Raw genomic sequence first — 14,987 nt, 5'->3', positions numbered from 1 at the left:
TGAATTGATCGTTTGATCTATCGTCCAGGGAGGGGAAGCAGGCGTCAGGGACGCTGGGGGGCCCCCGGCGTCATGGTGTTAAGCCTCTGTGGGGGGATTGCGGCCGGGAGAGGCCAGCACCCTGTGGTCAGGGGGTGCAGCGGGAGGGGCCAGCCGGCAAGGGGAGGGTAACACAGCGGCTTTTGGGAGCAGCACAAGGGGGAGCGGGGAGAGGGCAGAGCTCGAGGAGCAAACGGCCCCCCAGAAGGTGCCCTGCTGACAGGCTTTCCTTGGGGTGTCGATGCACTGAGACGTGAAGGGGTGATAAGGAGGCAATATGACTGCTCCCCCTGCCTCAGAGACCGAGCGGCCACAGAACGGGGCGGGGGGGGGGGGCGGGGGAGGGGGCACGGGCAAGGACACTGGCAGGTCCCCCGCGACAGCCCACGCAGTGCACGGATCTATCGTGAGGCTCGCTTCTCGGGCACCGGCAGCTCTGTGCACATCTGCGTGTCCCGGGCTGGTGTGGTGTGGGGACGCTGGGTGCCCTGCAAAGGGGACAGGGTGCTGACCGGGTGCCATAACCAGGCACCGGGCGCGTCCCGGGAGGAACAGAGCCCCCAGGGGTCTGCACGGGCAGCCAAGGCTGAGAGCTGACACACGGGTGTCCGTGTGTCCTGGGATCTGCCGCCCCTCATCGCCGCCCGGGAGGCGGCCGGGGTTCCGTCACCCAGGACGGCCCGGGGAGCTCCAGGCCGCGGCAGCTCGGACCCTGATGCAATCCCAGCTGCCCAGCTCAGGCTGGACTCTGCCCTTCCCGCGGACCCGGCCCCAAAGGCCAGCCTCCAGCTGCCCCTCCCCCACCTGCCACCCCGCCTCTGGGCCTTCCCCTCCCACCTCTCAAACAGTCAGGGGCTGGGAGCCGCTGGCCTTTGCTTCTGCTCCCTCTAAGTCTTAGCCCTGGGCCGCTCACCTGACCGGGTCCTGGGCCACCCGTTCCGTTCCCGCGGGTCCCCCGTGCGCTTGCTCACTCCAGGTGTCTGGGCTCAGAGGAGACCGCGCGACAGCAGGTGTTTCGTGTCTGCTGCTGCCCACGTGATGTGTCTTTCCAGGTGCTGCAGAGAGAATCAGAGCTCCGTTCCTTGTTCCTCGTGGGGCTCTGCCACGTTTTGTTTCTCTGTTCATCCGTGGACGGACAGCGATGGTGGGGGGAGGGGGTCCCTCCTTTTGGCCACGGAGAGCGAGCGGCCGTGGACGTGAACGTTCTGCACACATTTTCGCCGAGACCCCAGTTTCCCTCCCCTGGGGGTTCGTGCGCGGGGGGGGGGGGGTGTTTCCTCACCCACTCTGTGAGCCCCCTCCCCGTCCCCTCCCCACCTGCCGCCCCGGTGGCTCTGCCTGGGGTGGGGGGGGTGGGGTCCCCGGTGTGGCCTCCAGGCTGGAGCAGAGGAGTCCCACCCCCCACCCACGTCCCGGACGCATCGGCACCAGGTGCTCAAAAGCGCAAATGTGCCTAAAGTGGCTTCTGCAGTCCCCGTGCTCCCCCTGGTCCTACACAGGCCCCTGCCGAGCTCCTGAGGCAGTGGGTCTGAGACCCCGGGCCTGCAGGCCTGCCTTGGTCCAGGGAGGAGCAGGGAGGAGGAGATGGGCCCTGTCCCGGGTCAGTCCAGGGCTGTCGGGGTGTGGACTCAGCAGCGAGGCTGGGCCGGGGCCGGACGGGGGCTCGGCCGCCACCCCCGTGAAAGCCACGTCTCCCGCAGGTTGATCTGGACCACGTGCCAAAGTTATCACTTGTCAGCGGGGGAACCAGAGAGGAGATGAAAAGGGGCTTTCGGCGGGGGGAGGTTGGAGAACGCGCTTAGCGGTTTGGAAAGCAGGGCATCCCCTAAGCAGTTCTCCAGCCCAGACGCCGGTGTTGTCTCGCGCAGCCCTACACTCGGTGAAACCGGGCGCAGGGACGACCCAAGACCGTCCTCCCCAGGTGCCACGGTCACAACAACCCAAGCACACCAGAGCACACGGACCCACGGACACGGCGAGCAGCCCGGCAAGGAGGACCTCCAGCACAGCACAGGGGCCGGTCACCTCCAACACACCCCAAACGGGAGCTTCGATTTCCAGCCTCCTCTTCCAAATGCACACCAAGGGGCCATTGTGAGCGGCCTGTGGGCTTCCACAGGGCTTCTGTGGGCGGGACAGAAGGACAAGGAGAGGGGAGGACAGACATGAGAAGGACAGGACTTCCATCCTTGCCCTCCCCTCCCCGAGTTGGAGACGTCTGGCAGCCCAGGGCCCCTTCAGCTTTCCTCTCCTACCCGCCTGGTGCCGAGCAAAGGTCCCGAGGCCTCAAGAAGTGTTGGCCGCGTGCGTCCGGCAGACACACCTCCGCACGTCCATTCACCGCCCAGCTGTTTGCCTAGCACCCACTCCATTCCAGGCGTGTTCCAGGCGATCTCCTCCATCGTGGCCTGGCGGGCCGGGACACAGTAGACGCGCCACAGAAGAGGAGACAGGAGGTGCCCGGCTGACGAGCCGCCATGGGAGGCGGCAGACACGGGGCTCGTCCACACCACGTGCCATGAGGAGAGCGGGCGGAAGGCCACATGTGCTCTCGTTACAAGACGGTCAAAACAGGGAAAACCATGACTCACAGAGCTATAAAAACGAAGAGGTGTTAAAGATTTTGCCCAAGGAGGAAACCAGGCAGATGTTAGAAAGTTGAGAAGAAAATTAAAAGGCACTCTTGGGGGCGCCCGGGGGGCTCAGTCGGTTGAGCGTCTGACTCTTGATTTGGGCTGAGGTTACGATCCCAGGGTTGTGGGTTCGAGCCCCGAGTCGGGCTCTTTGCTGGGGTCGCGGAGGCCGCTTGGGATTCTCTCTCCCTCTCTCTCTGCCCCTCCCCTGCTTGCGTTCCCTTTCTGTCTCCCTCTCTCAAAATAAATAAACTTAGAAAAAATACTGAAATGGATAAGTACATGGAGGAAAATCTGGGTTTTTCAGTGGGGGTGCAGGGGGGAGATCAGCGGGACACGGCGGATAAGAAAGGATTTGCGTGACTGTCCGTCACGTACGATTTACAGGCTTGTAGGTGGCACGGGAGCCCCGCACGGAGCACTTCCATCGGGGCCTCCGGCCGTGTGCCCTGAAGCTCGGATGCCAGTTTTAGAAAGTTCAAAAACAAGCAATACGGCTACATACACACGCACGCGTAGACACATACATACAGGTGCACATTGCACATACGCGAGTGTTGCTTTGCGGCAGCCAGCGAGTGACGCGACTTCGTGGGTGCATCTGACAGACGTGATGCTCTCTGGAAGGCGCCAGGCGCAGTGGGCTCCGTACGACCCACTTTTCCAAAGCCCAAGACCAGGTAACCCTCACCTACACAGAAACAGGCCACGATAGTTCTCTGGCAGGGAGCGATGAGGGCACCCAAGAGCTTCTGGGGTCCGGGAAAACCCTGCGTCTTGCAGAGAGCACTGGTTACACTGAACACGTCTGTGAAATTATCCTTAGGATCAGTGCACTGGGGCGCCTAGGGGGCTCCGTTGGTGAAAGCGTCCGACTTCAGCCCAGGTCGTGATCTCCTGGTTTGTGAGTTCGAGCCCCGCGTCGGGCTCTGTGCTGACAGCTCGGAGCCTGGAGCCCGCTTCAGATTCTGTGTCTCCCCCTCTCTTTGCCCCTCCTGCACTCACGCTCTGTGTGTGTGTGTCTCTCTCTCTCAAAAGTAAATAAACATTAAAAAAAATAAAAAAGTAAAAAGATTAGCGCACTAACTGTGGATCAGTGACACCTGAATTAAGAGTTAAAGCAAAGGAACGATAAACACAAAATTGAGGCACTGACCACCTCCGAGGGGCTGAGAGAACTGGACGGGTCAGCGGCGGCTTTGAGGTCGTCCATATCTCACAATGCCTTTTTCTATGTGCTCACGGACATTATTTTATATGTATCGAATCCTAATGAGAAGGTGTTTAAAGCAAACATATGGGAATGTACAAGAAGTACTCTTGAATCTCTCACACTTAGTGTTTCTCTTCCCTCCGTGGTGAAAATGTACAGCCTTTAGAAAAAGTCTGATGCACAGCCACATACACAGCACCTAGATTTAAAAAGAAAATGTTAATGTTTATTTAGTTTTGAGAGAGAAACAGAGACAGAGTGTGAGCTGGGGAGGGGCGGAGAGAGAGAGGGAGACACAGAATCCGAAGCAGGCTCCAGGCTCCCAGCTGTCAGCACAGAGCCCCACGCGGGGCTCGAACTCAGACCATGAGATCATGACCTGAGCCGCCCAGGCGCCCTCCTCCAAACGTTTTTACAACCAAAGACCTGGTCCGGGGCCACGTGTTTATGTGTGTAAATCTTTTTTTTTTTTTTTAATTTTTAATTTACATCCGAGTTAGTTAACATACAGTGTAATAATGGTTTCAGGAATAGAATTTAGTGACTGATCACTTACAGAGAACACCCAGCGCTCATCCCAACAAGTGTCCTCCTTAGTGCCCCTCGCCCATTTGGTCCACCCCCCAACCCAATAAATCTTTTAATCTGCGACAGCCCCCTTTTTCCCACACCTTTAACTCGGTGACAGGCTGGGACCCACCACCCTGCGATGGGTCCTGCAGGTAAAGGAGGCCGGGGTCACACGGCGTAGACCGACCGGCTCTGGCGGGAGGAGGGACGTCTGGGCTGAGGCCCAAGAGGCGCCCAGGAGGCCCCTGGGGAGATGCCCGCTGGAGCGCCTGCGCTCGGGGGAGGAGCCGGGCCCGTGTGGGCGGGCCCGGGGGCGGGGCCAGTGCTTCCGGGGCGTGTCCAGTGGCGGGCGAGCCCGGCGTGGGCGGGGCCGGAGAGGGGACCGGCTGCCGGGGAGTCCCGAAGGGCCGCACGGGCCAGCTCACCACGGAGCAGAGTGGACACGTCAGGCACACACGTCGGGGCTGCACGGCCGCCTGATTCCCTGAATCACCTGCCGGGTATGCGCGTGTGCTGGGCGCTGATCTCAGCGTGTCGAACAGTCAGCTCCTTGATCCTCAGTCAGGACAGGCCGGGTCACACGTAGTAACAAACAACTCCCCGGAGCGCAGCGACTCAAAACCTTACCGCTTTATTGCTCGCTCCTGCTATGAGGTCGTTGCAGGGGTGGCGGGGGCTCCCCGGGGCCGCCTCAGATGCCAGGGGAAGCAGCTCGGGAGGAGCCGTCCAGAGCTCCAACACGGGGGCTAAAGCATTGCTCCTACTGACAGCTGGTCAGCCGGACCCGATTCGGGCTCTGACCCCAAAAAGGCAGGAGGCGCGTGCCCACGGGGTGCCCAGCACCCAGGAAGCTGGAAGCATTCCAGTAGATTATGGCCCCATTTTACAGAGAAGAAACCAATTAAAAAGGATGAAAGTAAGTCGCCCAAGGCCCCAACACCTGGTTACGGGAAGCGAGGGAGGGTTGGTGCCAGGCCGAGGAGGAGGATGGGTGTGGTAGGCGTGTGGGTTCAGAGCTCAGCTCCCATCCTGGACACCCGCAGGAGAGCCTCGCCCTGCCCTGTCTGAAGGCTGGACTCCCGCCTCCGGACGCTTCTCCCAAGCCTGGAGGCTCTGGTGATGCAGGGCTTGGACCAGGGCCCCGAGGCCTCTGCCCGAGCCCCGGCTCTGCCCAGAGCCCCCATTTCCTCCCCCGAAGCAGCTGTCCTGTGGCATCTCTGTCCACACCTGGCAATGGCGGATGGGTCTCCGGTTCCTGGAGCCGGGTCCCTCCTGGGTGTGGCCAAGCGGAGGCCTGGGCCACAGGGGCCCCTAGTCCCCACCTCCGCTGCCCTCCCAGCACTGAATTCTGCAAGCAGGCCTCCTGTCTGGGCCCCAGCCCCAGCCCTGCCTTGCAGGCCTTGCGAGGCCCCTAAGGTCCAGTGATGCCTCTGGAGTAGGGCTCTGTTCCCCACCGGGATGCTGACTGGCGTAGGGTGACGGTAATGCTTACTTCATCAGGTCTGGGACATCGGACAGGGACAGCGCACGTGACCATTCACACGACAAATATCCTCCGACGGCTTCCTGAGGGCCAGGTACCGATGTAGCTTCTGGAAAATCCTCATGTCTTGGAGTGCTCGTTCCAGTGAGGGAGACACACAATAAACACCAAGAGAAGTAAAGCATAAGGTCTGTTAGATGGCAAAAGGGGCCCTGGGAGAAAGGGGGCCTCACGGTCCTAAGTGGGGAGACCAGGATCTAGGGGAGAGCTGGGGGAGGACAGGTCCCTCCCGGCAGAGTGAAAGTTAGTGCAAAGGCCCTGGGGCAGGAGAACTGGCAAGAGCGCCACGGCCAGAGGAGGGACGCACGTGGCGTCCAGGGCCAAAGAGCTGGGTCCTGCTCGGGGCGACGTGGGCTTGTTGGGGGTTTTAAAGAACCGTATGCCTGTCTCCCACCTGGGTGAGGCCTTATGCTGGGCTGAATAATGTCCTCCAAGATTCATGTCAACCTGCAAACTCAGAATGTGGCCTTATTTAGAAAGAAGGTTTTGCAGATGTGCCGGTTAAGATGAGGTCATGTTCAACTGAGATGTTTCTAAATCCAGTGATGGGTGTTCTTACGACAAGAGGAGAAACACAGACCCAGAGAAGCCACGTGGAGACAGAGGCAGCGATGGGAGGGATGCAGTCACAAGAAAGGGACACCCGTGGCCCCCAGAAGTTCAGGAGGGCGCACAGCCGTGCCACACCTCGGTTTAGGGCTCTGGCCTCCCGAGCTGCGAGAGGAGTCATTGTACTTCAGCCTCCAGTTTGTGGTGACTTGTTAGGGACACTCACGCAGGGGGGGAGAAATGGCCAGATCCTGGATCTGTTTTGAATCTAGAGCCGACGGGATTTCCAGATGTGCTCGAAAGGGCGGGTCAAGGACACCGGGAGCAGCAGGAAGGGTGGAGCTGGCACCCCACGGGAAGCATCAGGGGCTGCGGTGGGGGGTTGTTGCCGGACTGTCAGCCGTGCCCGGGACCAGCAGGGAGCAGCCGGGATGCCCCGGCAGAGGCTGCCCAAGCAGAGGCCCCTCAGTGGGCACCAATCGCCATCCCTACCTAGGCTGAGTCCCCACCTAACGACAGGGGAGCTGGCGGGAAGCGCAGGGCGTCGGGGCCAGACGATGCCTCCCGGGCTTCTCTTCCGCCCCAGATGCGGGCCCCCGGGCCTGGCCCGGGTGGGTCTCTGTCGTGCTCGCTTTGTGGCCATTCCCATAACGGCCAAGCGTAGAGAAAACAAATATCTGTCAACTGACGGTTAAAAACAAAGGGTCTACCCACAAAGGGGAATATTATTCAGCAGGAAACAGGGATGAGGCCCGACCCAGCTCCGGTGCAGACAAAACGCCACAGCTCACGCGGCACGAAAGACGCCAGACACAAAAGACCGCGTAGCGTGTGATCCCTCCCACAGAGTGCTCAGAGCAGGGCCACGGACACAGAGGGGGGATTGGGGGTTGTCAGGTGCGCGGCTGTTCATGGGGATGGGGTTTCTTCTGTTGGGGATGGAAATGTTCCGGAGTTCGTGGTGGTGGTGATCGCACAGCTCTGAACATACTAAACGCCGCGGAAATGTTCGCTTTAAGATTGTGAATTCTATGGTATACGAATCATAACGTACATTTTTTCAGTTTACTTTTATTTATTTTCAGAGTGGGGGAGGGGCAGAGAGGGAGGGAGACAGGATCCCAAGTAGGCTCCTCGCTGACAGCAGAAAGCCTGATGCTAGACTCGAACTCTCCACCAGGCTCCCCTGTAGTTAAAAGAAAATGGATGGGGCACCTGGGGGGCTCAGTCGGTTAAGCGTCTGACTCTTGATTTCGGCTCAGCTCATGATCTCACGGTCGTGACATTGAGACCTGCATCCGGCTCCTGGCTGACAGCTGCTTGGGATTCTGTCTCTCCTCTCTCTGCTCCTTCCCTGCTGTCTTTCTCTCTCCGCCCCCTCCCTTCTCTCTCTCAATAAATAAATAAACCTTTATTTATTTTTTTTAAATTTTTTTTAACGTTGTTTTATTTATTTTTGAGACAGAGAGAGACAGAGCATGAACGGGGGAGGGGCAGAGAGAGAGGGAGACACAGAATCTGAAACAGGCTCCAGGCTCTGAGCTGTCAGTACAGAGCCCGACGCGGGGCTCGAACTCACGGACCGCGAGATCATGACCCGAGCCGAAGTCGGCCGCTTAACCGACTGAGCCCCCCAGGCACCCCAATAAATAAACCTTTAAAAAAGAGTCTGGCAGGGCGCCTGGGGGGCTGTCGGTTGGGCGTCCGACTTCGGCTCAGGTCACGATCTTGCGGTTCGTGGGTTCGAGCCCCGCATCATCGGGCTCTGGGCTGACGGCTCGGAGCCTGGCGCCTGCTTCCGATCCTGTGTCTCCCTCTCTCTCTGACCTCCCCCACTAGCACTCTGTCCCTGTCTCTCTCTCAATAAATAAGTAAGCTTTAAAAAAAGAATCTGGGGCCTCTGACATCGGTGCTGGGTCACACCAGCCCCGTGGCGCACGGACGCCAGACTCACATCCAGGGTCACACGTGCCAGTGGGAGACCCTGGACCAGTTGGCCCTTGGCTTTCTCACCTGTGAAATGGGGAGGGTGGCAGGACCACCGCTCAGAGCGGAGCCTGCCCCTCAGAGCACCTCCCCCAGGCCAGACCCTCGCTCAGGACACGTCTGGGTTTTTTGGGGGGGTGGTTCCATGGTACAAGACCACCGGTTCACTGAACCCGGGAGCAGCTCGGGGGCATTTAGCACGTCCAGCGTTGTGCGCCCGCCACGTCTATCTGGTTCCAGAACATTCTCCCCACCCCAAAATAAAGCCCTGGGCCCGTGAGCAGTCACTGGTCACTGGCCTCCTGCTCCGGGCCCCCGCAGCCACCAACCTGCCTGTCTCTGCCCTTACCCATCCCACACAGGCCACGGAGTGGGCTGTGCAGCATGTGACCTTTGACCTTCTGGCGTTTGAGCCTGCCAGCGTCCGACAAATAGACCCGTCTCCACACGGTTATGTAATCTGTCCTTCTCAAAAAAGTCTAACCCGACCTCAGATGTACTGCCCGGAGGGATCTTGGTTTGTGGTACTCCTCAGCCTGGAGTTACTCTGTTTATACTATGAAAATCCATGAATTCAGCAACCCACTTGAGGCTAAACAATTCACAGGAGCCCGCACCTGCCTCGGTGCCCGCCAGCACAGAGCGGGGTGCGAAGGCAGCGAGGGTGTGGAGGGCCCTGGGGTGCTCCTGGAGTCTGGCGGGGCGGGGAGGGGGGGGGCAGGAAGCAGGTGGGGAGGGGAGGCGGGAGGGGGCATCGACGTGGGCCCGGAGAAACACCTGGACGGCAGGTGAGGCAGCGAGGCCAGGTTGGGAGAATTCTGGGGCTGGGGCCCAGGGCTGGGTGGGGGGGACTCTGACGCAGCCCCAGCCCCTGGCCTGTCCCTGTCCAAGCCCTGTGGTGACTCAGGCCGGCCGGGTTTCTGCATACCTGTAAGATGTCCTGCCAGGCGCGTGACTGTCTGTCCTCCCTCAGCAGGGCGGCTCAAGTCGGAGTCAGGCTGAGTCACCCCTCCAGGCTCTCTGCTAAGGCCTTCTGCGGGACCAGTCCAGGCTTCATTGGGGAGCTGCTGGAGGGTAAGTACTGGAACCCTCCATGTGGGAGGAGATGCTGGGGGAAGCGTGCGGTCCCCGTGCCCGCCGGTGGCTCAGTCCTTTTCCCTCCAGGCCCTGGAGGACACTGGCACCAGACCTGCCTGAGGGCCCCGCCCACCTGCCCCCAGCCCGGGAGACCCTCCCTGTCCCCGCCAGCCCCTGCCAGCCACCAGCCTGCTTTCTGTCTCTGGACTTGCCCAGTCCCGACATTTCACGCAAAAGGAATCCTACAAGGCGCGGCCTTTGGGATCTGGCTTCTCACTTCCCAGGATGCTTTCCAGGTTCATCCACACGGTGTCACGTGTCAGTGCCTCCCTTTAAAATGAACTTCATGGGGTGTAACTCATATCCATGCCTTAAAAAAAATTAATGTTTATTTTTGAGAGAGGAGAGAGTGAGCAGGGGAGGGGCCAAGAGAGAGGGAGAGAGAGAATCCCAAGCAGGCTCCACACTGTCAGCCCAGAGCCCCACGTGGGCTCCCACCGACTGTGAGATCGTGACCTGAGCCACAGTGGGACGCTTAGCCGACTGAGCTACCCAGGGGCCCCTCCTTCGCGGTGAAATGCTAACATCGCAGTGCGTCTTAAGCCATGTGTCCAGCACGACCTCAGTCACCACAGGACACGTCCGTCCCCCCGAGACCCAGGGATCCCTCTGCCCCAGAGCAGGGATCCGGTCTCGTGGTCGCGGTGACCGAGCCCCGCCAGTGGACGCTGACGTCCGTCGGGGTCTCTGTGTCCAGCTGCCTGTACTGTGCATGGAGAGTTTTAAGGCTCGTCCACACGGGTGCTGGACTCGGTCTAGACCCTCGGGTTGTGGAGAATATTCCCGCAATTTGTTTTTCCTTCTCTTGCTGATGGACATTCGTTTCCAGCTCTGGGCTGTTAGCTGCAGTGAACCTTTCCTGTGCAGGACTTGGGGATAGGATTTCTGGGTTGTTGGGGAAGTTCATGCTTTGAGTTATAAAGCTACCAGAATTCTCTGCCTGGAGGGACACAGGTGTAGCCCTTCCCTCTGGGCCCGGGGCTGGAGGGGGCTGGCCGGCCAGGCCAGGGCGGGAGAGCCGGGAGCCTCCTTGGAAGCCCTCAGGCTGTCACCTTCCCACTTGTAGGGGTCCAAGAGGTGTAGTCCCACCCCACCCCCTCCCAGCGTTTCAGAACCAACACCACCTCCAGAGCAAAGGCAGGGGTGGGGTTGGGGGAGATCCTTCCTTTGCTTAAGCAAAGTCTGAAGGCCTGAGATCTAACCTGTGCCCTGAGAAGCTTTGCCTACATTCCCCCGGAGGAAGTCAAAGCCCTTTCCAGAATGAGCTCTGACTTCAGTAGCGCTTCCCGAGGGCAGGAGTCGGCTTGGGACCCGGGGGCAGGGAGGTGCCCTGTCGTTCTGGAGGACTCTTCTAGAAGAAGCTGGCTCCTCTCCATTGCTCTACTTAATTCTCTGTGGGGCCTCTCCCACTTTCCAAGGAGGTAACTGAAACGCCCAGCGCCTGGAGGGGACCCACCTCATCCCTCTCTGCTACCCGGAGCCAGGTGGTGAGGGGGTGGTCAGGGTGGGGGAGGACGCTGCCCCCAGGCCCCCCCTCCCCGCCGGCAAAGTGTCAGCCAGGTCTGAGGAGCAGGGAGCCTTGTGGGCAGGGCGGCAGGGACAGGAGTTGAGTGGAACTCCTGGTAAGGACAGTAGTGTGCCCTCTCACTGTCCTACCGCAGTGTCATTTACTAGGCCCATCCGAGGACCGCTTAGCAATTCCAGGGGAGGGTCGGCGCACAGCTTCCCCGGAGGGCCGGGTGGCAAATACGGCTTTGCCACTGCACAGACCATTGCAGTAGCCCTGCAGATGCGGCCCGAAGCAGCCGCGCACAGTAAACAGGCTGGGCTGGGTCTAGATAAGGTGAGGACCTCAAACCACCCGAACGGGTCAGAGGACCCGGACGGACGTCTTTCCAGAGAAGACAAACGAACGCCCAGCGCTCGCACGAGAAGATGCTCATCTTTAGGGAAATGCAAATCAACACCGGGGCGAGAAACCACTTCACGCCCACTTGGGTGTCTATTTTTAAGAACTCAAAAAATAACAAGTATTGGTGAGGATGGGGAGCGAGGGGAGCCCCCGTGCACGCGCGGCGGGAGTGCAAACTGGGGCCACCGCTGTGGGAAACAGTATGGAGGCTCCTCAAAGGAGTGAAAATAGAAGTACCCGGTGATCCAACCCTGCCACCTGTGTGGACGTGCCCCACAGAGTTGAAAGCAGGATGTTGAGATATTTGTACATCCCTTGTTCACAGCAGCCTTATTCACAACAGCTAAAATGTGGAAGAAACCCCAGGGTCCATCGCCGTATGAATGGACAACGGACAATCAGAATGTGGTCTCTCCCCATAACGCAACACTATTCAGCCTTGGAAAGAGAAAGAAATTCTGGGACACCTGGCTAGTTCAATCCCCACATGAGGCACAGAAATTATTTAAAAGAAAAAAAAAAAAAAAGGAGGGGCACCTGGGTGGCTCAGTCGCACTTGGGTGGCTCAGTCGGTTAAGCATCTGACTTTGGCTCAGGTCATGATCTCACAGTTTGTGGGTTCCAGCCCCGTGTCGGGTCCTGTGCTGACAGCTCGGAGCCCGGAGCCTGATTCGGATTCTGCGTCTCCCTCTCTCTCTGATCTTCCCCCGCTCGCACTCTGTCTCTCTCAAAAATACATAAAACTTTTAAGAAAAAAAAAAAACCTTTTTTTAAAAAAAGGAGATTCTGACACCCGCGACTACACGGACGAACCCGAGGACACGACACGAAGGCAAAGGAGCCGTCATAAAAGACAAACACCGCGTGACTCCCCTTCCGTGAGGGCCTAGAGCAGACAGAGGGTAGAAGTGGGCGCCGGGGGCTGGGGTCAGCGTGGGGTGGGACAGAGCGTCAGTCCGGGAGGCCGAGAAAGTGCTGGGGGCTGACGGTGGCCGCAGGGCGGTGCGGGTGTAGTTGGTGCCCCTGAACTAGACGCTTGAAAATGGCTGAGATGGTAAATTTGCAAGTTATGTTTGTTTCCTGGTTTTAATGTTTATTTATTTTTGAGAGAGAGAGAGAGAGAGAGAGCATGAGCAGAGGAGGGGCAGAGAGAGAGGGAGAGAGAGACTCCCAAGCAGGCTCCAGGCTCTGAGCTGTCAGCACAGAGCCCGACGTGGGGCTCGAACCCACAAACCGTGAGATCATGACCTGAGCTGAGGGACACTTAACCGTCTGAGCCACCCAGGCGCCCCCATCCAGCAACCACCTTTACCGGCCTGCTGGGCCCTTCCTTAATGAATTAAATACACCTCCAGTCCCTGATTGGTCCGTGTTTCTAGGAGAGTTTTTAACTTTTTGAAAATTACATGCGACACCCTGGGACTCACAGTGACACGAGAATGCGAACTTCCATGTGTTTTAGGGCACACGGACCACCCCACACCCCAGCGTCGGCGACAGACATCACGGACTGATCACAGACCCCTCCTCACTCTCGCTCGCGCCGTAAGGCCCTGGGGACCCACCTCCAGGTCCTTTGACACGACAGCCACTCGCCCTTCCCCTTGTGGGAGGTGACGGCGGCACTAGAGCCCTGTCTGGGCGGGTGTCATCTCCGCGGAAGGTGGAGTGTTTCTGTACGTTGAGCGAGGGGGTCTTTCTTGGGATCAGTCTGAAACTTCGTTCAACTTCCTTTTAAAGTTTCCTCACTGCTGGGGCTCCTGGTGGCTCGGTCCGGTAAGTATACAGCTCTTGATCTCAGCTCAGGTCCTGATCTCCCAGTTCATCAGTTCGAGCCCCACGTCGGGCTCTGCACTGACAGCACGGAGCCTGCCTGGGATTCTCTCTCTCTCTCTCTCTCTCTCTCTCTCTGCCCCTCCCCTACTCGTGCTCTCTGTCTCACTCTCTCTCTCTCAAATTAAATAAATAAACATTTTTAAAAAATAAAATAAAATATTCACACACCGGGGCACCCGGGTGGCTCAGTCTGCTAGGCTTCCGACTTCGGCTCAGGTCCTGATCTTATGGTTCACGAGTTCGAGCCCCACGTTGGGCTCTGTGCTGACAGTGCTGAGCCCGCTTGGGATTCTCTCTCTCCCCCTTTCTTTTTTTTTTTTTTTAATTTTTTTTTTCAACTTTTTTTTTTATTTATTTTTGGGACAGAGAGAGACAGAGCATGAACGGGGGAGGGGCAGAGAGAGAGGGAGACACAGAATCGGAAACAGGCTCCAGGCTCCGAGCCATCAGCCCAGAGCCTGACGCGGGGCTCGAACTCACGGACTGCGAGATCGTGACCTGGCTGAAGTTGGACGCTTAACCGACTGCGCCACACAGGCGCCCCTCTCTCTCCCCCTTTCTGCCTCTCTCTCTCTCTCTCTCTCTCAAAATAAAGAAATCAACTGAAAAAAATAAAATAAAAACAAAGTTTCTTTACTGTTTGCTGGGTCTCGGGCAGAACACTGGAGGGCAGAGATGGACAGGACCGACCGAGTCCTTGCTTTGGAGACGGATGCGGTGCAGGAGCCAGAGGGGGTGCGGGTTTAAATCCTCGAGCGGCCGCATAGCTGTGTGACATGGGGTGAGTCACTTCACTTCTCTGGCCCTCAGTTTCTCCTCCCTGAGGTGAGTGGGAATAGGGATCAAACCTACCCCCGAGGGTCACTGTGGCTGTGAGAGCCACTTCCTGTAGTGTCGCCTACAGGCAGCCCACATAGTTCTCGTTCGGACCCTTTGGTAGGAGAGGGCCGCCCCGGACGGAGGGTCAGGGTGCCTGCTCACTCACCCTCAGCTGGGAATGTACGCCCAGGAAACCTTGTGAGTTCTGATCTGGAGGTCACAGCAAAAGGTAGTGAGGGCACAGATTTGCAGATAAGGAATCTGAATAATGAGGGTATGAGCACCGACAATGAGAGAAGGGAGGAACCTGGAGGTGACCAACAGGGCCCGAGGAGCTGGAATTGGGTGCCTTGGGGGGCCTCCCCTTGGGGGCTCAGTGACCTGTTCCAAATGCAAAGCCTCCCCCCACCCCAGCCCGCCCCTAACTTCACTGTCCTTCCTGGAAAATCTCTTTCCCAGGGCAGGCTGGGCTCGTGCCCCGGGGACTAGCCCCCTCCGGCAACCCTGTGCCCCCACCCTCTGTCCTGCCTATTCTTCACACTCTCCTCTGATGCAATTTCATGACCTTTTGTGCAATTATCACCCCTCTTATCTCCCCATCTCCACCCACTCCCGAAGTCCTCTTACTCTGCTCCCGCAGCTCTGGGGGGCCTGGGCGAACGCAGTTGGTCCTGGACAACGGAGGGAATGGAAAGTGACCCCAGGCGTGCCGTGGCTGACCTCATACTGAAAAACAAGGGGCTTGGCCAG

General features: G+C 58.8%; 2 long non-coding RNA genes across 2 annotated transcripts; one reads left to right on the top strand and one right to left on the bottom strand.

The window, feature by feature from the left end:
• Positions 1-8,425: 8,425 nt before the first annotated feature.
• Positions 8,426-12,537, top strand: LOC128776907 (uncharacterized). Its single transcript, XR_008422032.1, has 3 exons — positions 8,426-8,988; positions 9,510-9,607; positions 12,363-12,537. It is a non-coding gene; the product is annotated as an uncharacterized LOC128776907 (long non-coding RNA).
• LOC109260076 (uncharacterized) lies at positions 9,791-14,584 on the bottom strand. Its single transcript, XR_002076833.2, has 3 exons — positions 14,271-14,584; positions 14,056-14,185; positions 9,791-9,940 (listed from the first exon to the last, which is right to left on the bottom strand). It is a non-coding gene; the product is annotated as an uncharacterized LOC109260076 (long non-coding RNA).
• Positions 14,585-14,987: the final 403 nt, after the last annotated feature.

The sequence above is a fragment of the Panthera pardus genome, unplaced genomic scaffold (assembly GCF_024362965.1).
Source record: "Panthera pardus isolate Hobbes unplaced genomic scaffold, ASM2436296v1 HiC_scaffold_14, whole genome shotgun sequence".
Taxonomy (NCBI): Eukaryota; Metazoa; Chordata; class Mammalia; order Carnivora; family Felidae; genus Panthera; species Panthera pardus.
Note: the sequence above shows the minus strand (reverse complement) of the source record. Positions and strands in the feature narration are given on the sequence as shown.